Source organism: Ictidomys tridecemlineatus, chromosome 9 (genome assembly GCF_052094955.1).
Source record: "Ictidomys tridecemlineatus isolate mIctTri1 chromosome 9, mIctTri1.hap1, whole genome shotgun sequence".
In the NCBI taxonomy this organism is placed as follows: Eukaryota; Metazoa; Chordata; class Mammalia; order Rodentia; family Sciuridae; genus Ictidomys; species Ictidomys tridecemlineatus.
Window position 1 is genome coordinate 7,383,172 of NC_135485.1, and position 12,627 is coordinate 7,395,798.

Consider the following 12,627-nt stretch of genomic DNA (forward strand, 5'->3'; position numbering starts at 1 on the left):
GAAGTTCCAATCTCTGGTATTTAAACAGCAGCGGAAAGATCTGCCCCACTCTTCCTATGAAAACCATATCAAACCCAGTCTCTTAAATCCTAGATATGTTAATTTCCTCAATTTCCCTGTAATAGTTTGGTGTTTGTGGACCACCAAAGACTTTGAAAATGTTTGTGCATGAATTATAACAATTGCCTAATTTAAGCAAAATTCTACTTTGTTCCCTTTAATCAAAAGACAGGCTTTTTTTTTTTTTTAACTTTAAATGGTTTTAAAAATAAGTTGATCTTAAAGCCACTTGTGACATCTCAGTTCTGAAATAGTCTTCTGTTTTTCTAGTGCATGAACTTGAATTTTTCCCTCCAAGTTAACTTTGAGTATGTTCTTCAGGAAATAACTCCACTGCCCTGGTAAAGGGAGACTTCCTCACTGTGTGTGGCCACTTCCTGTGGTTTTCTAACAGTCATCAACACTGGCAGGCCTTGTCTCTTTCTCCCCACTAGGTGGCAACTGGATAGCCTGCAGGGTTGAGACTGTTTCTACACTCTCCTTAGCCTCCCTTTCTTGTAGAAACAATGCCTACTATTTCATTAACAGAATTAAATCAGATTCAGAAACTCAAGGGACACATGTTTTCTCTCCTATGTGAAAGCTAAAAATAGAAAGGAAAGCCAAAGACAAACCCAAGATCTCAATCTCATGAAAATAGGAGGTAAACCAGTAAGAGGACAGGGGAAGGAAAAAATCCAGGAAAGGGAAGGTATTGGGCCTGGAATTGACCAAATGATGTCATGTGCACATATGAAGACACCACAGTGAGACCCACTACTCCGTATAATCATGCACCAATTAAAAATACCTGCTGTGATGCTTTCCACATACAGGGAAATATATTTGTGGCTTTCCACATACAGGGAAATATATTTGTGTCGCTTGATTTTTATCCCCCCCTCCACCTCCTCCACTAGAGTGTGATTCCTCCAAAATGACAGGAGCCAGACTTCCTTAGTGTGTTCATTTGTTCCTTTGTTTTTATTTACCTAGAGTCTTTCAGAGTACTGACAGATAGCAGTACCTCAGAAATGTCACAGGCGTACAAAGGAGGAGTGAAATGAAGAAAAGATTGAAAGAAAGACAGGCATTTGCACTGGAAGGACCCATCTCCTGAGACAGGCACAGCATGGGGGAACTGGTGAGAAACAATGAGGACAATGGCAAGACAGAACATCAAGAACAGAATAAACAGGAAGTAGAGTGGTAGTTAAGGTGACAGGTGGGGAGTGCCCTTGGAGCTTTCAGAGGAGGATAGCAGAACCTTGATCCCTAGATCATTCTGACCCTAGAATTATAATGAACTTCAACTTCTAACAGCCAATAACAGAGTTTGCACCTGCTGTGTACCAAAGGTGCTCTGTGCTTTATACTTTAAGAAATGGCCAGTGGATACCTAACAGCCTGTGGACAGCTGAAGTAACTGCCTTTCTCTTCAGCTCTGGAAAGTTCTCCGAGATGGATCGCCACCTTCTAGGGGCACCTAAAGTCAAATTATCATTTTAAACCAAAGTAGGAAGGTGTGAGGAAAGTCAAGAGGTGGAAGAGCTCCCAGGCTTCAGGCGCTGGGTGTGGCCCTCTGAACACTCCCAGGTCCTGGGTGAGGGTTGGTCTCTGGAATGGGGGGAGTGAAGGGGAGGCTGCTCCTCCACACCTTCAGATGCACCTGACCGTGGAGACAGAGGCTAGTGTGCTGGCTTCCAGACAAATTGTTTCTTTATAAAATATTCATTGAACTTGCCTCAGAAACACAGAAAACAAAAATGGTCTAGGATCAGAAGGTTTGCCATCTGAACGTATTCATTCTGCTAATTAAATACTCATCACCAAAGTCTATGGAGATTCTACTTGGCAAGGCCATTCAAATATGCAAATAATTATTCATCCATAGTAAAAATGTTTGCCCCGTCCCAACGTCAGCAGTGGAACCCTTTGACAAAAAGACCCCGGACAGTCTCCCATGGTTTTCTCTATTCTTACCCTCTAACAAATGGAACAAGGTATTTTGAGACATAATTCATTGTTCTTGTATAGATGCCTGAAATGCAGGTCTTGGCTTGTCTACGGGTACTAAGTAAAGCTCGACTTCATTATTTTTTTTTTTACCTTATTTTCAGCTTGATGAATACCTGTTTTGCTAGTGCTGAATTTATAAGCCATAAGATCCAATCACACTTCCTTTCAAACTTTAGACTGCACAATTCAAACCAGAGGGGGAGAAACTGACAAACAGATCCCTGGCCTCAAGATTATTATTTTCTAGGTCTCCAGTTACACGTCAAATAGAACTGTTATCCACTAAGAAAAATGTATTTATTGCAAGACAACTTTGATATGAAATATGTTTGTGCAAGTTTAAATATTATGGCTAGTTTTTCTTTTTTTAGTTAATAGCCCTATATTTCAAAGAAATCATTTGGTTTTGTAACAATGTCAGGAAAAAATATAAAACTAAGAGGAATAATACAAACACTATTTTCCATTGGGCTCAGTTTATATAACAAATCAGCTGCAGAACAAGAATCGCATGCTGCAATTCTTCTATTGTTACATGTGCTGCTAGAAGCTCCTTCTTACATAACTCAGAACACACGACAAACAATAATTGACAGAGAGATATAAAGCAGGCTAAGGACAAGGGGAATCACTAACAATGCCAAGAAACATGCAAGTCTCTCTCTCCAGCTTCCCTGGACATTCCTTTGCCAGGCAATAACAGACTCTCTTAGAAATAACTGAAAAGACTTTTGAAGAAAGCAAATCACCAAGGAGTAGGTAATAGGTCTCATAAAGTGTGTGTGTGTGGGGGGGTCATAAAAGAGAGAATAAACCTGTGGATATTTTAAGCAAGTAGTACAAAATATTTTTCAGAGCATACTAGTGTCCTCTCATTTTAAACTTTAAATGATGACCTGAGAAATATTCTCAAATTTTATTAGCAACATTGGGAAAAACAAACCTCATAATATTTATTCAGATAATATTTAAAGAATATCTGCTATGTATCTGCTATGTACCAGGGTGGTCTCTAGATTCAGGATGCAATTGTTAAAAAGCTAAATAAGAGTACCACTAATACCTTTCACAAATACCTTTCACAAATGTTTATTGTACCACTACTCACAGCTTCCAGAGTAGACACAGCCCAAACATCCAGTGAAGATGAATGGATGAACAAAATATAGTAAGAATATATCATGGGATATTATCCAGCCATGAAAAGGCACAAAGTACTGGGTACATGATGCAACTTGGACAGACCTCAAAAACATGATGTTAAGTGAGAGAAGCCAGACACAAGAAGTCACATATTGCTTGATTTCATTTCTCTGAAATACCTGGAGTAACTAAATCCCTAGAGTCAGAGTAAATTGGTAATTGCTAGGAGCCAGAGACACAGGTAGGAAAGGAGAGTGACTTCTTAAGGTCTACAGAGTTTTGTTTTGGAGTGCAGGGTATGCTTTGAATGTTGACAGAGGTGTTGGTTGCACAGCTCTGTGGAATACTAAATGCCATTGTGTTGTATATTTTAAAATGGTTGACTTTGTTGGTTGAGTTTTACCTCAATAAAGGCATTTATTAAAACTACTAATGTGAACCCATGTCTGACTGAGCCAAGCATACAAGATGCTCTGCCAGCTGAAGTAGAGCATCTTAAATTGACTTTACTGGGGAGATTATCAAGATAGCAGAGTGCATGCCAAGTCTGGCTGGGTAAACATGTCTAGACACTGTCCAGTCAGACCTTTCTTTACCTCAAAGTTATTATTTTAAGGTTTTGGATCTGGCCGTCTGTTAAAAAATTTTGCCTGGTGAGGGAATATTGTACAGGAGCCAGGAGATACAATCCAATTATTATTTACTTGAAGACTTCATCTTGAAGTAGAACTTGAAGAGAAGCAGGAATTTCCAAGGGAAAAATACGAATAAGCTATAACATAATCCAGGAGACCTTCAAACCTCTAGTTTGAAGTGCATTGATAAACTATTTGTCCTGTACAATATAATTAGAAATAGACTAGAAAAGCAATATGTCAATCAATGGAAGGGTAACTGATGTGATACAGCAATCTGTATACAGGGTAAAGTTGGGAGTTCATAACCCACTTGAATCAAACTGTGAAAGATGATGTATTAAGAACTGTGTAATGTTTTGAACGACCAACAATAAAAAAAAAAGAAATAGGAAAAAAATTAATTAGAAGTTAGTCACTGCGAAACCTGTCTTTATCCTCAGATATCAAATCATTGATTGTTATTTCTATTTGTACGTCAACACATACTGTCTATACAGAGGAGAGAGTTGCCTCCTTCACAGAGATGGAATGTATCTTGAAAGTGACTATGTTCCTGAAAAGCACGTATTTTTTAAATAAAAAAGAAATGGTAATTAAAACCTATAAATTGGAGGAAGCCATAAAAGTCAAACAAAAATAGGTCCATAGTATCTCTACATTTTATTTGTTAGTTTTACCATAATTAGCTAGAAATGTTTCTGAAATCTATTTTTTCCCTAGGAATCTACAATCAAAATTTAGACATCCTCCCTAATCCCTGCTTTTTCTTGAGCACTTACTCCCAACTATTCAGCAGATCAATCATTCTAAAGTCAATATTTTAATTTACTAAATGAGTGTGTCATTTTCTCTTATCTTGTAATTTCATTATCATCATGGCAGGTAAATAATCTTTAATAGTAAAACACACAGTGATTCATATAAATTCTATCACCTGTCACGACATTTTACAATATGTGAATTCATTTTGTCTGTACACTGGTAAAATATGCTTTGTTCACAGGGATAAATTTTTGGAAATTATCATGAAGAGGTGCTTGGAAAATGACATGTATTATTAAATCCATCTTAATGTACAAAAAAGCAGGTTCCTAGAGCAATAGTGAATATTGTATTAGTTGCCCTTTGATATGTCACAAATCCTTTCCAAGCAGCCATTGAGAACAAGTACTTATCATTTTCACAGTTTCTCTGGGTGAAGATTTTGGCTCATCTGGGTTGTCTGGTTTATGTTCTGTCATGAGGCTGCAATCAAGATACAGTCCCAGCTGTTGTCAATTCAACCTCCGGTGGAAAGGGGTCTATTTCTGTCACTATTGGTGGGCCCTGAAAGATCCTTTCAAGTCCCTTCACTTGGCTACTAGAGAGCCCCAGAAGACATGCTTCTGAGTCCACCCTATGAACCTGTCCACATCACTCTCTCATTACAGAGTGGTTGGCTTCTCCCAGAGCAAGCGATGGAGAAGAGCCAGAGAGAGTATCCACATGGGAGCCATGGTCCTGTATATCTAATCTTTGAGATCAGAATCCATCACTCGTGGCATGTTCTATGCATGAGAACTGAGACAAATGATTTCAAACTCTGTGCCTGGAAAGGCATATTTTTTTTTTTTTGTCTAGTGGGAACATTTTAGAAGAATGTATGGAGACACTTAGATTTCAGGTAGCACTGAAGTAAATTTAATATCATACATTATTTTTCTTATACAATATTTCTGCCATTAACATTGTCCTATCATTAAAAGTACTATGGCTTGAATTCCTCCATATCCCTTATATTTGATTTTCCTTATACTCCTGCCTCCACTTGGTTTGAGCAGCTGATCTCCAAGCGGCAGACAAGGCAGACAAGGCTGAGATAAGGCTTCGAGGGACTATCCCTCTCATAAATTTCAAGGAGTGTTCTGAGGTGCCTCAATCCATGCCTTGCCCAGACTCTTGCCAAAATGCCTTGCCTGGGTGTACCACACCTATGGTTCTGACTTACATGGAGCAAAATTCTATCTCATATTTCCAATGAATCTGTAGATATGGCTTGAGTTAGGAAGATTTTCTTTTTCTTTCTTTCTTTTTTTTTTTTTTTTTGCTCTTACTGTTGTATTCAATTGAACCATACCTGCAGGCAGGGCAGTATGAGGAAACTTGAGCTACATCGTTAGTGTCCCTGTCTCTCCAAAAATTAAAATCTTCCTATTTGAAATCTGTACTAACTCGTCTCTAGATCTCCTAAGCTGGACACTTAAATCATGATCGGTTAATATTTTACTGAATTTAGGTGTATATTGAATGAGATATAGCAGGTTATAAAAGAAAACCCAGGGAATTTCAAAATAAGGAAGATCATGGTAGAAGCTATAAGTATAGCTTAGAGCTCACTTGTATGGTAACCAAAGAGAAAATAATGATCACCCACCTGCCTAGCATTGATGATTATTGGGGAGATCAACAAAAGAATGTGGGGATATGGCTCTAAAACTCAAAAGTCTATATTATTACTAGTTTTTTAAATAACAAAAAAACATTCTGGAATTCTTAAGTAAAATTCCCACTATGTTCATGAACAGCAACTGATATTAAACCATGTTAATTATCCCCACTGGTTCTATTATTATTATTTCATTGTGTCCCATTAATCAGCATGCGAAGTTTGTAAGCATATGGGGGTACTAATAAAGTCTAATAAAGAAATAAACAGTATGTATGTGATATGGTCTCTGTCTTATGCAGAAAATGGACACTTTCATGTTTACTACTAAAACAACAACTACAGTAACAACTACTTCAGGAAAGAATAGGGAGAAGGAAAATCAGAAGAGGTGAAATTTGTAGTAGCAAGCAATTACATACATATATTGGACACTGCACTAAAAAACTTCCATGAGCAAACTTAGTCATTCTATATTTAAAACACTATTTTAACATTATTTATGTTCTACTAAATGTGTGAAAAACATGGTGCTTGGGTGAAAGTTAGAGAGGGGCCTGCCTAGCAGTTCTCAGGACTTGGGTCCTTTCCTGCTGGGTCTATGTGTTTCATACCTTGGTCGTATTTATTGTTTTTTTTTTTTTAACATATAACCAAACTGATATGGTTTCCAGAGAAAGGACAATGAAAGAATAAGAAAGTAGGAAAGAATATCCCCTTTGGAGCCCTCAAATATTTTTATTATTTTTCTAGGAAAGAAAATTAAATATTTTTAACACAATTTTAAGTTGACAGTAAATCAAAAGAGGTCACAGAGGTGTCCCATGTACCCTCTACTCCATAGGCACAATCTCCCCCATAATCAACACCCTCACCCACCAGAGTACTGCATTTGTCACAACTGATGTATATTTGGGGACTTACTATTTCTATTTCTCATTTACATTGAGGGTTAGCAAGTTCAGTTAACAGTTTAGCAAGTTTAAATAGCTTGGAATCAGGATGTCAAAATTGGATTACAGGAAGTCTGAATCTTGGGGGCTGGGAGTACATCAGGAACATTTTACAGATTATTCTAAATTTCATCATATGACTTACAACTGAAGAAAATACAGCTCAACAAAAATACACACTTCCAATATTCTCAGAGGTGGAAGCAGCAATGGACACTGCTCCCTGGGGCTCAGGGGACTTCACTGTCCCTTGCCTTTGCCTCAGCTGCTTTCCTTTGGGATGTTAGTGACCAGGTCATAAATCATGCCAACTACACCTTTCCATCCATCCCCTGGAACCATTATAGATTTAAATGACTGCAAGACAAGAAAGACTGTTCAATTAGAAGGAGTGGAAAGTAAGATTTGGAATAAATATTTGCTTAAAATTTTGTCTAAACCACTTATTAGCTCTGTGAACTTGAGCAAGTTACTTACATCCTCTGGGTGTCTGCTTGTTCCACTCATCCATCTAACCATATTCAGCTAGTGGCACTTCTGCACCAGCCTGCTAGACCTCAGGGAGCTGGCAGGAAAGAAAACAAGCCCCTGCCCTCAGGGAACAGATAGTCTTTGGGGTCTATGAAAAATAAAATAAGAAATATTTGAAGTGTACACACAAATATAAAAACAAAGCAGGCCAGGGAATGAGTGAAGGAATGCAACTTAAATACAACATGGCCACAAAGCCAAGTAATCTAAATACAATTATTTTATTGTGTGTTGATATCTAAAGTTGATAAGCTGTGGATTGCACATTTTCCTTTGTTCCTGTACTTGGTACTTCTCCTCTAGGTTGGTCATTTAAGGTTTTTTTTTTCCTTCATTTTTTGTTTTTTAAAGATGACAATTAACTTAAGATAGACTAGAAATCAAGTGATAATATTGGGACGTGTATGGATTCAGCTTTCAATGATTGAAGACATCGACAGTCATCACCACCATGATTGTCCTTGAATAAACCTGGTTGGTTTTTCCTGCTTGGTTTCCCAGAAAACTATAAATAAACAAAGCCACTAGAGGGTTTGTGGAGCTTCAGAGCTGACCCTGACTCCAGGGACACACCTGACTCTAGGATATTAGTTTAAGGTAAATCAGGTACTTTCTGGCTAGGATGAACTACTGACCTGTATGTATACCCCTCTTCCTGACCCACATTGTATAAATGATGAATCTGTCCTAAGTTCCCAATAAACTGCCCTCTACAATACTAAATGTGTCTGCCTAGCACCCCAGGGCTGTCCCTCATACACTAGGACTGGGCTGTTCTGGAACATGAGGGAAGAGAGAGAGCAGACCAGACCTAAGGAACAGTAAAGACATAGACACTAGAGGTTTTTCAAAAAGACACATGAGGTCCCATCTCTACATAGTGGAGGAGTAGGGAGGGTGGTGAGAGGAGTGGAAGGTTATATCCAGCCGATGTTCACACCCAGTTGGCCTTAGTCTGTATTTTGGATTTTAATCTAAGCATGATAGAACGTCATCAAAAGATTTTGGAGCAGGGGAGTGACACAATGTTATTTATTTTCTTAAATGTGACCTTTCTCATGGATATAATTCTTACCTAATTTCTGGGACACACAAAATTGCCAATCTAATGGTCAAGTTGAGACGCACACAGTATAAAAACAGTTTGTTCAGGATAAAATGAGAAAGGCTACCAGGAACCATGAATTCTAGTTTCTCAGAATATGGGCACTGAGGGGTCTGTTGTTTTTGTTTGTTTGTTAAAGTTAAAAAAAAAAAAAGAACACAAGGCTGGTTACAGCAAAGCAGTTGTTCCAATTGCATTGGTTGACAGGAATAGCATAGGTCATTGACTGATCAGTGGTGATGTATCTCATCCGTTCCAGGTAGGTATTACAATAAGCAAAAACGAGAATTTCTCTAAGTTAATTATTTTTATAGTGACATCAGTACATATGCACAAAAATAAGTTGAAGTGCTTAAAGGTCAGGTCAACCAGATCATGAGATATTGGAATCCAGGAGGGCATGTTTGCCATTCCTCAATCTCTGCCTCCCAGGCCAGATCAGAATTTGCAAACTCACTTTCTTTAATTTATGTCTTCACAGCCATTATTTGAAATCAACTATGAAAAAGGATACACAGGGCACCATCCTGGAACAAAGTAGATTTCTACAAATATTAGCTCTTTCCTGGCTCCTTCCCACCGTGAATGCAGAGGCTTAGATTCTTTGGACAGAGGCAACGTTCTTAGAAAGGGGATGCTCAGTGGTCCTGCTTCCTTGGAAAGCAGTTCTCTTGTCTTTGTTCTTTGGCTGCCAAATGGTTCTGGGCCTGAAAGAGTGGTCTTTATGCACAGGCTCTTGCAAAGTCCCAAGAGAAGCCAACCATCACAGGGCCAGGATAAGAACTGAAGTTGAAGGGGGATTTGATCTAAGTAGGAGGCAGATAATGAGCAGATTAACTTAAGTCAAGGGAAGAAAAAAGAGAAAAAAATAGATGAAGTGGATGCATATTGGAATGCCAAGTAGCTGAATGTGACCTTTCCTGCTGCAGGGGGAACAGCTGATAATGGAGCACTTTGCAGCAGGTGAGAGATCTTCCTGAAACGGCAAATACCACAGGAGGGAGGCAAGGGGCCTTCCAATGCTGAGCACAGAGAGGTCTGCTCGGTCCTCCTGCAAAAATCTGATGAGAGAAAAAAAACTTGCTTTCAGAGCAGATAAAAGCACCCTCGAGAGAGCTGGTAGCTTATAGAATTGCTTCCAAAGGCAACTCTTTCATTCAGATGATTGCAAACTGCATCGAACTGAACTCCACAAGCGTACGGCATTTAAATAATTGTGCTCAGGTAAGAACATTGCTTAGATCAGGGTTGGCAAATTCATTAATATGTCCATTTATTCTTAAGAACCTTCTATGTGCCAAGGAATCCTTTTGGAACTGAGGATTGAATATTGATTAACATCTCTATTATAGAATTATAGAATAGAATGTATACACTTTTGGAGGTAAAGGAGCTAACAATAAACAAAAATAGTACCCTTGATATGAAGTATGTCAGATGGCAATAAATGTTGGGAAAGCTATTGGGGCATTAGCGAGTGCTCAGGAGGGAAGTGGGGGAGTGACTTGATGTCTGTGGTATCAAGTAGGGGGGATATGTAAAGAGCTGTCTGAAGTGCTGGCAACTGGTCAGGACAGAAAGGGCTTAGCTGTGTCCTCTGGGGGTGGGCTGGCACAGGGAAGATCAGGAGAGCCAGTACAGTCAAAATGAGTTGAGTAAAGGAGAGGAGGTAGGTGAGGTCAGCAGGGGAGAACTGCAGGTCACAGGTGGAGAGTGGCTCTCATACAAATGTGAGACGTGAGGGTTCTTATTTGCCCAGATCTAAATCTATTGTACAGGACTTTTCTATCTGAGCGTAGACTGCATTGTCTTAAGGGCTTCTAGAAGCAGGGAGACCAGTTACAGACAGTTTAACTACAGATGATAACATCTTCGGCCCAGAGATTGTTCTTTAGGCAGTAAGAAAGGGGTGAATTCTGGATCTGTTTTAAATTTACAGACAATTGGCAGGTTCACCAATTAGATTTCACATGTAAGCAAATGTAGAAGTTATTGGCAGAGATCAGAAAGACTTTGAATGACAGGTTCTAGAATTGAGGGGAGATCAGAAGATCAATTTGGGGTGTAAAGAGTGTGAGACATCTCTTAGGTAGGAGAGCAGTGTTCTCAAGGCAGAGTGACATTTAGGGCAGTTTTCTTTGACTGATCAGAGTGCTGTGTGGCCTGGGATTCTGTGGTCCCACCTTGGCTGAGGGGAGAGTCTTAACTGAAGAGCACGCTACTGTGGCTGGAAGAGGACAGAGTCTGTGAGAACACCATCCCTGTTTTAAATAAGATCATTGATTGTCATGGTTTGCACATGACTTCTTCAAAATTTATCCTGTACCTTAATCCACAATGCAACAGTCTGCAGAGGTGCAGCCTTTCAGAGGTTATGGAAATTCAAGCACTTGGCCCTCATGAATGGTTATGCTTTTATGGAAAGGCTCCAGGTCGAAGGGAGAGCTCTCTTGATCATCAGTCCCCTTTAGAGAATGCAGCAACAAGCTGCCATCTTGGAAGTAGAGAGCAGCCCTCACAAAATTCCCATCCTGCTGGTGCCTTGATCTAGAACTTCACGGCCTCCAGATCAGAAAGAAATAATTTCCACGGTTTATAAATCACCTTGTCAGTGGTATTTTGTAACTGTAATAAAAAAGGATAAAATGATAGCTATTTTTTACATCTTTTTTGAAGATTAGAAGCCTTATATAGAGGAGATTTTGTAAGTTTAATTTGGAGCTTGACATAATCACAGTCAATTTAAACATATAACTGGCTTCAGTATCTCCCAGGGGTGACTTTGAAGGAAATCCAGAGACCTCATTCTGATGCTCAGATGGAATGGTGTTCTTCTCTGGAAGTATCAAGAGTGAGCCCTGTCCCTAACAACACTGGGGATACCCTACTGGGGCACCTAAGAGACCTCGCCCAGGCAGAAATACCAAGAACTAACGGTCCATTTTCTCTTTAGAGGGACTTAGACTGACCCCTTCAATCTGAATCTTGCTTGACCTCCTGGTCAAATTATACCCCTCTTTGCTCTCCCTCTTTGCCCTGGATCTTTGTTCAGCTCCAGGAGACCCAGCTTCCCCTAAGTCTTTTACTGCCACAGTCATTCTTTCAAGGTGACCTCTGAGAATCATTGTCTCTCACTGGAAAACCCAGAAGACAGCTGTATTGTATGTGCTCATATTTCCAACCCATCTGCAGTTGCATCCTTTACACCTCCTTTTCCACTTCAAAGCCCTGGCTGTCCTACTCTATGGAAGGCCCAATTTTTGACTCATTCGTTGGATCCCAAGACCTCTTGCTTACTCATGTTCTTCACTTCTGTGGTGATGCTCTTTCCACACACAGCATCTGGTTTTCTTTGCTGAAACCTCTCTAATATTCCTCTTTGAGTATCACAGAATTCTCTGTAATACTTCCCTTAACTCCAAACTGGCAGTTCTCCCAGAGAGAGCTGAAAGAGAAGTGGGCCCCGCTCAGTGCCCCCTACCCTTGCCTACCATTCTTTCTTGAACCTGTTCCTGTCCAATCCACTCTCCATTGCACCACTGAAACAGCTTTGGTGAAGGGCACTAATGACTTGCAGGGGGTTAACCTGATGGCCAGTCTCGGTTCTCTTTTGATTGAACTCTTCTGCAGTGTTGAGCCAGATGGAAACCTCCCTTCTCTTTAAATATTTTGACCATTTAAATTTCTTATCATTTTGTCAGAATTTGCCAGTGGAACTTCCTCAGTTTTCTCGGACTTTGTAAATATTAAATGGTACGATTGTTCTGAACTATC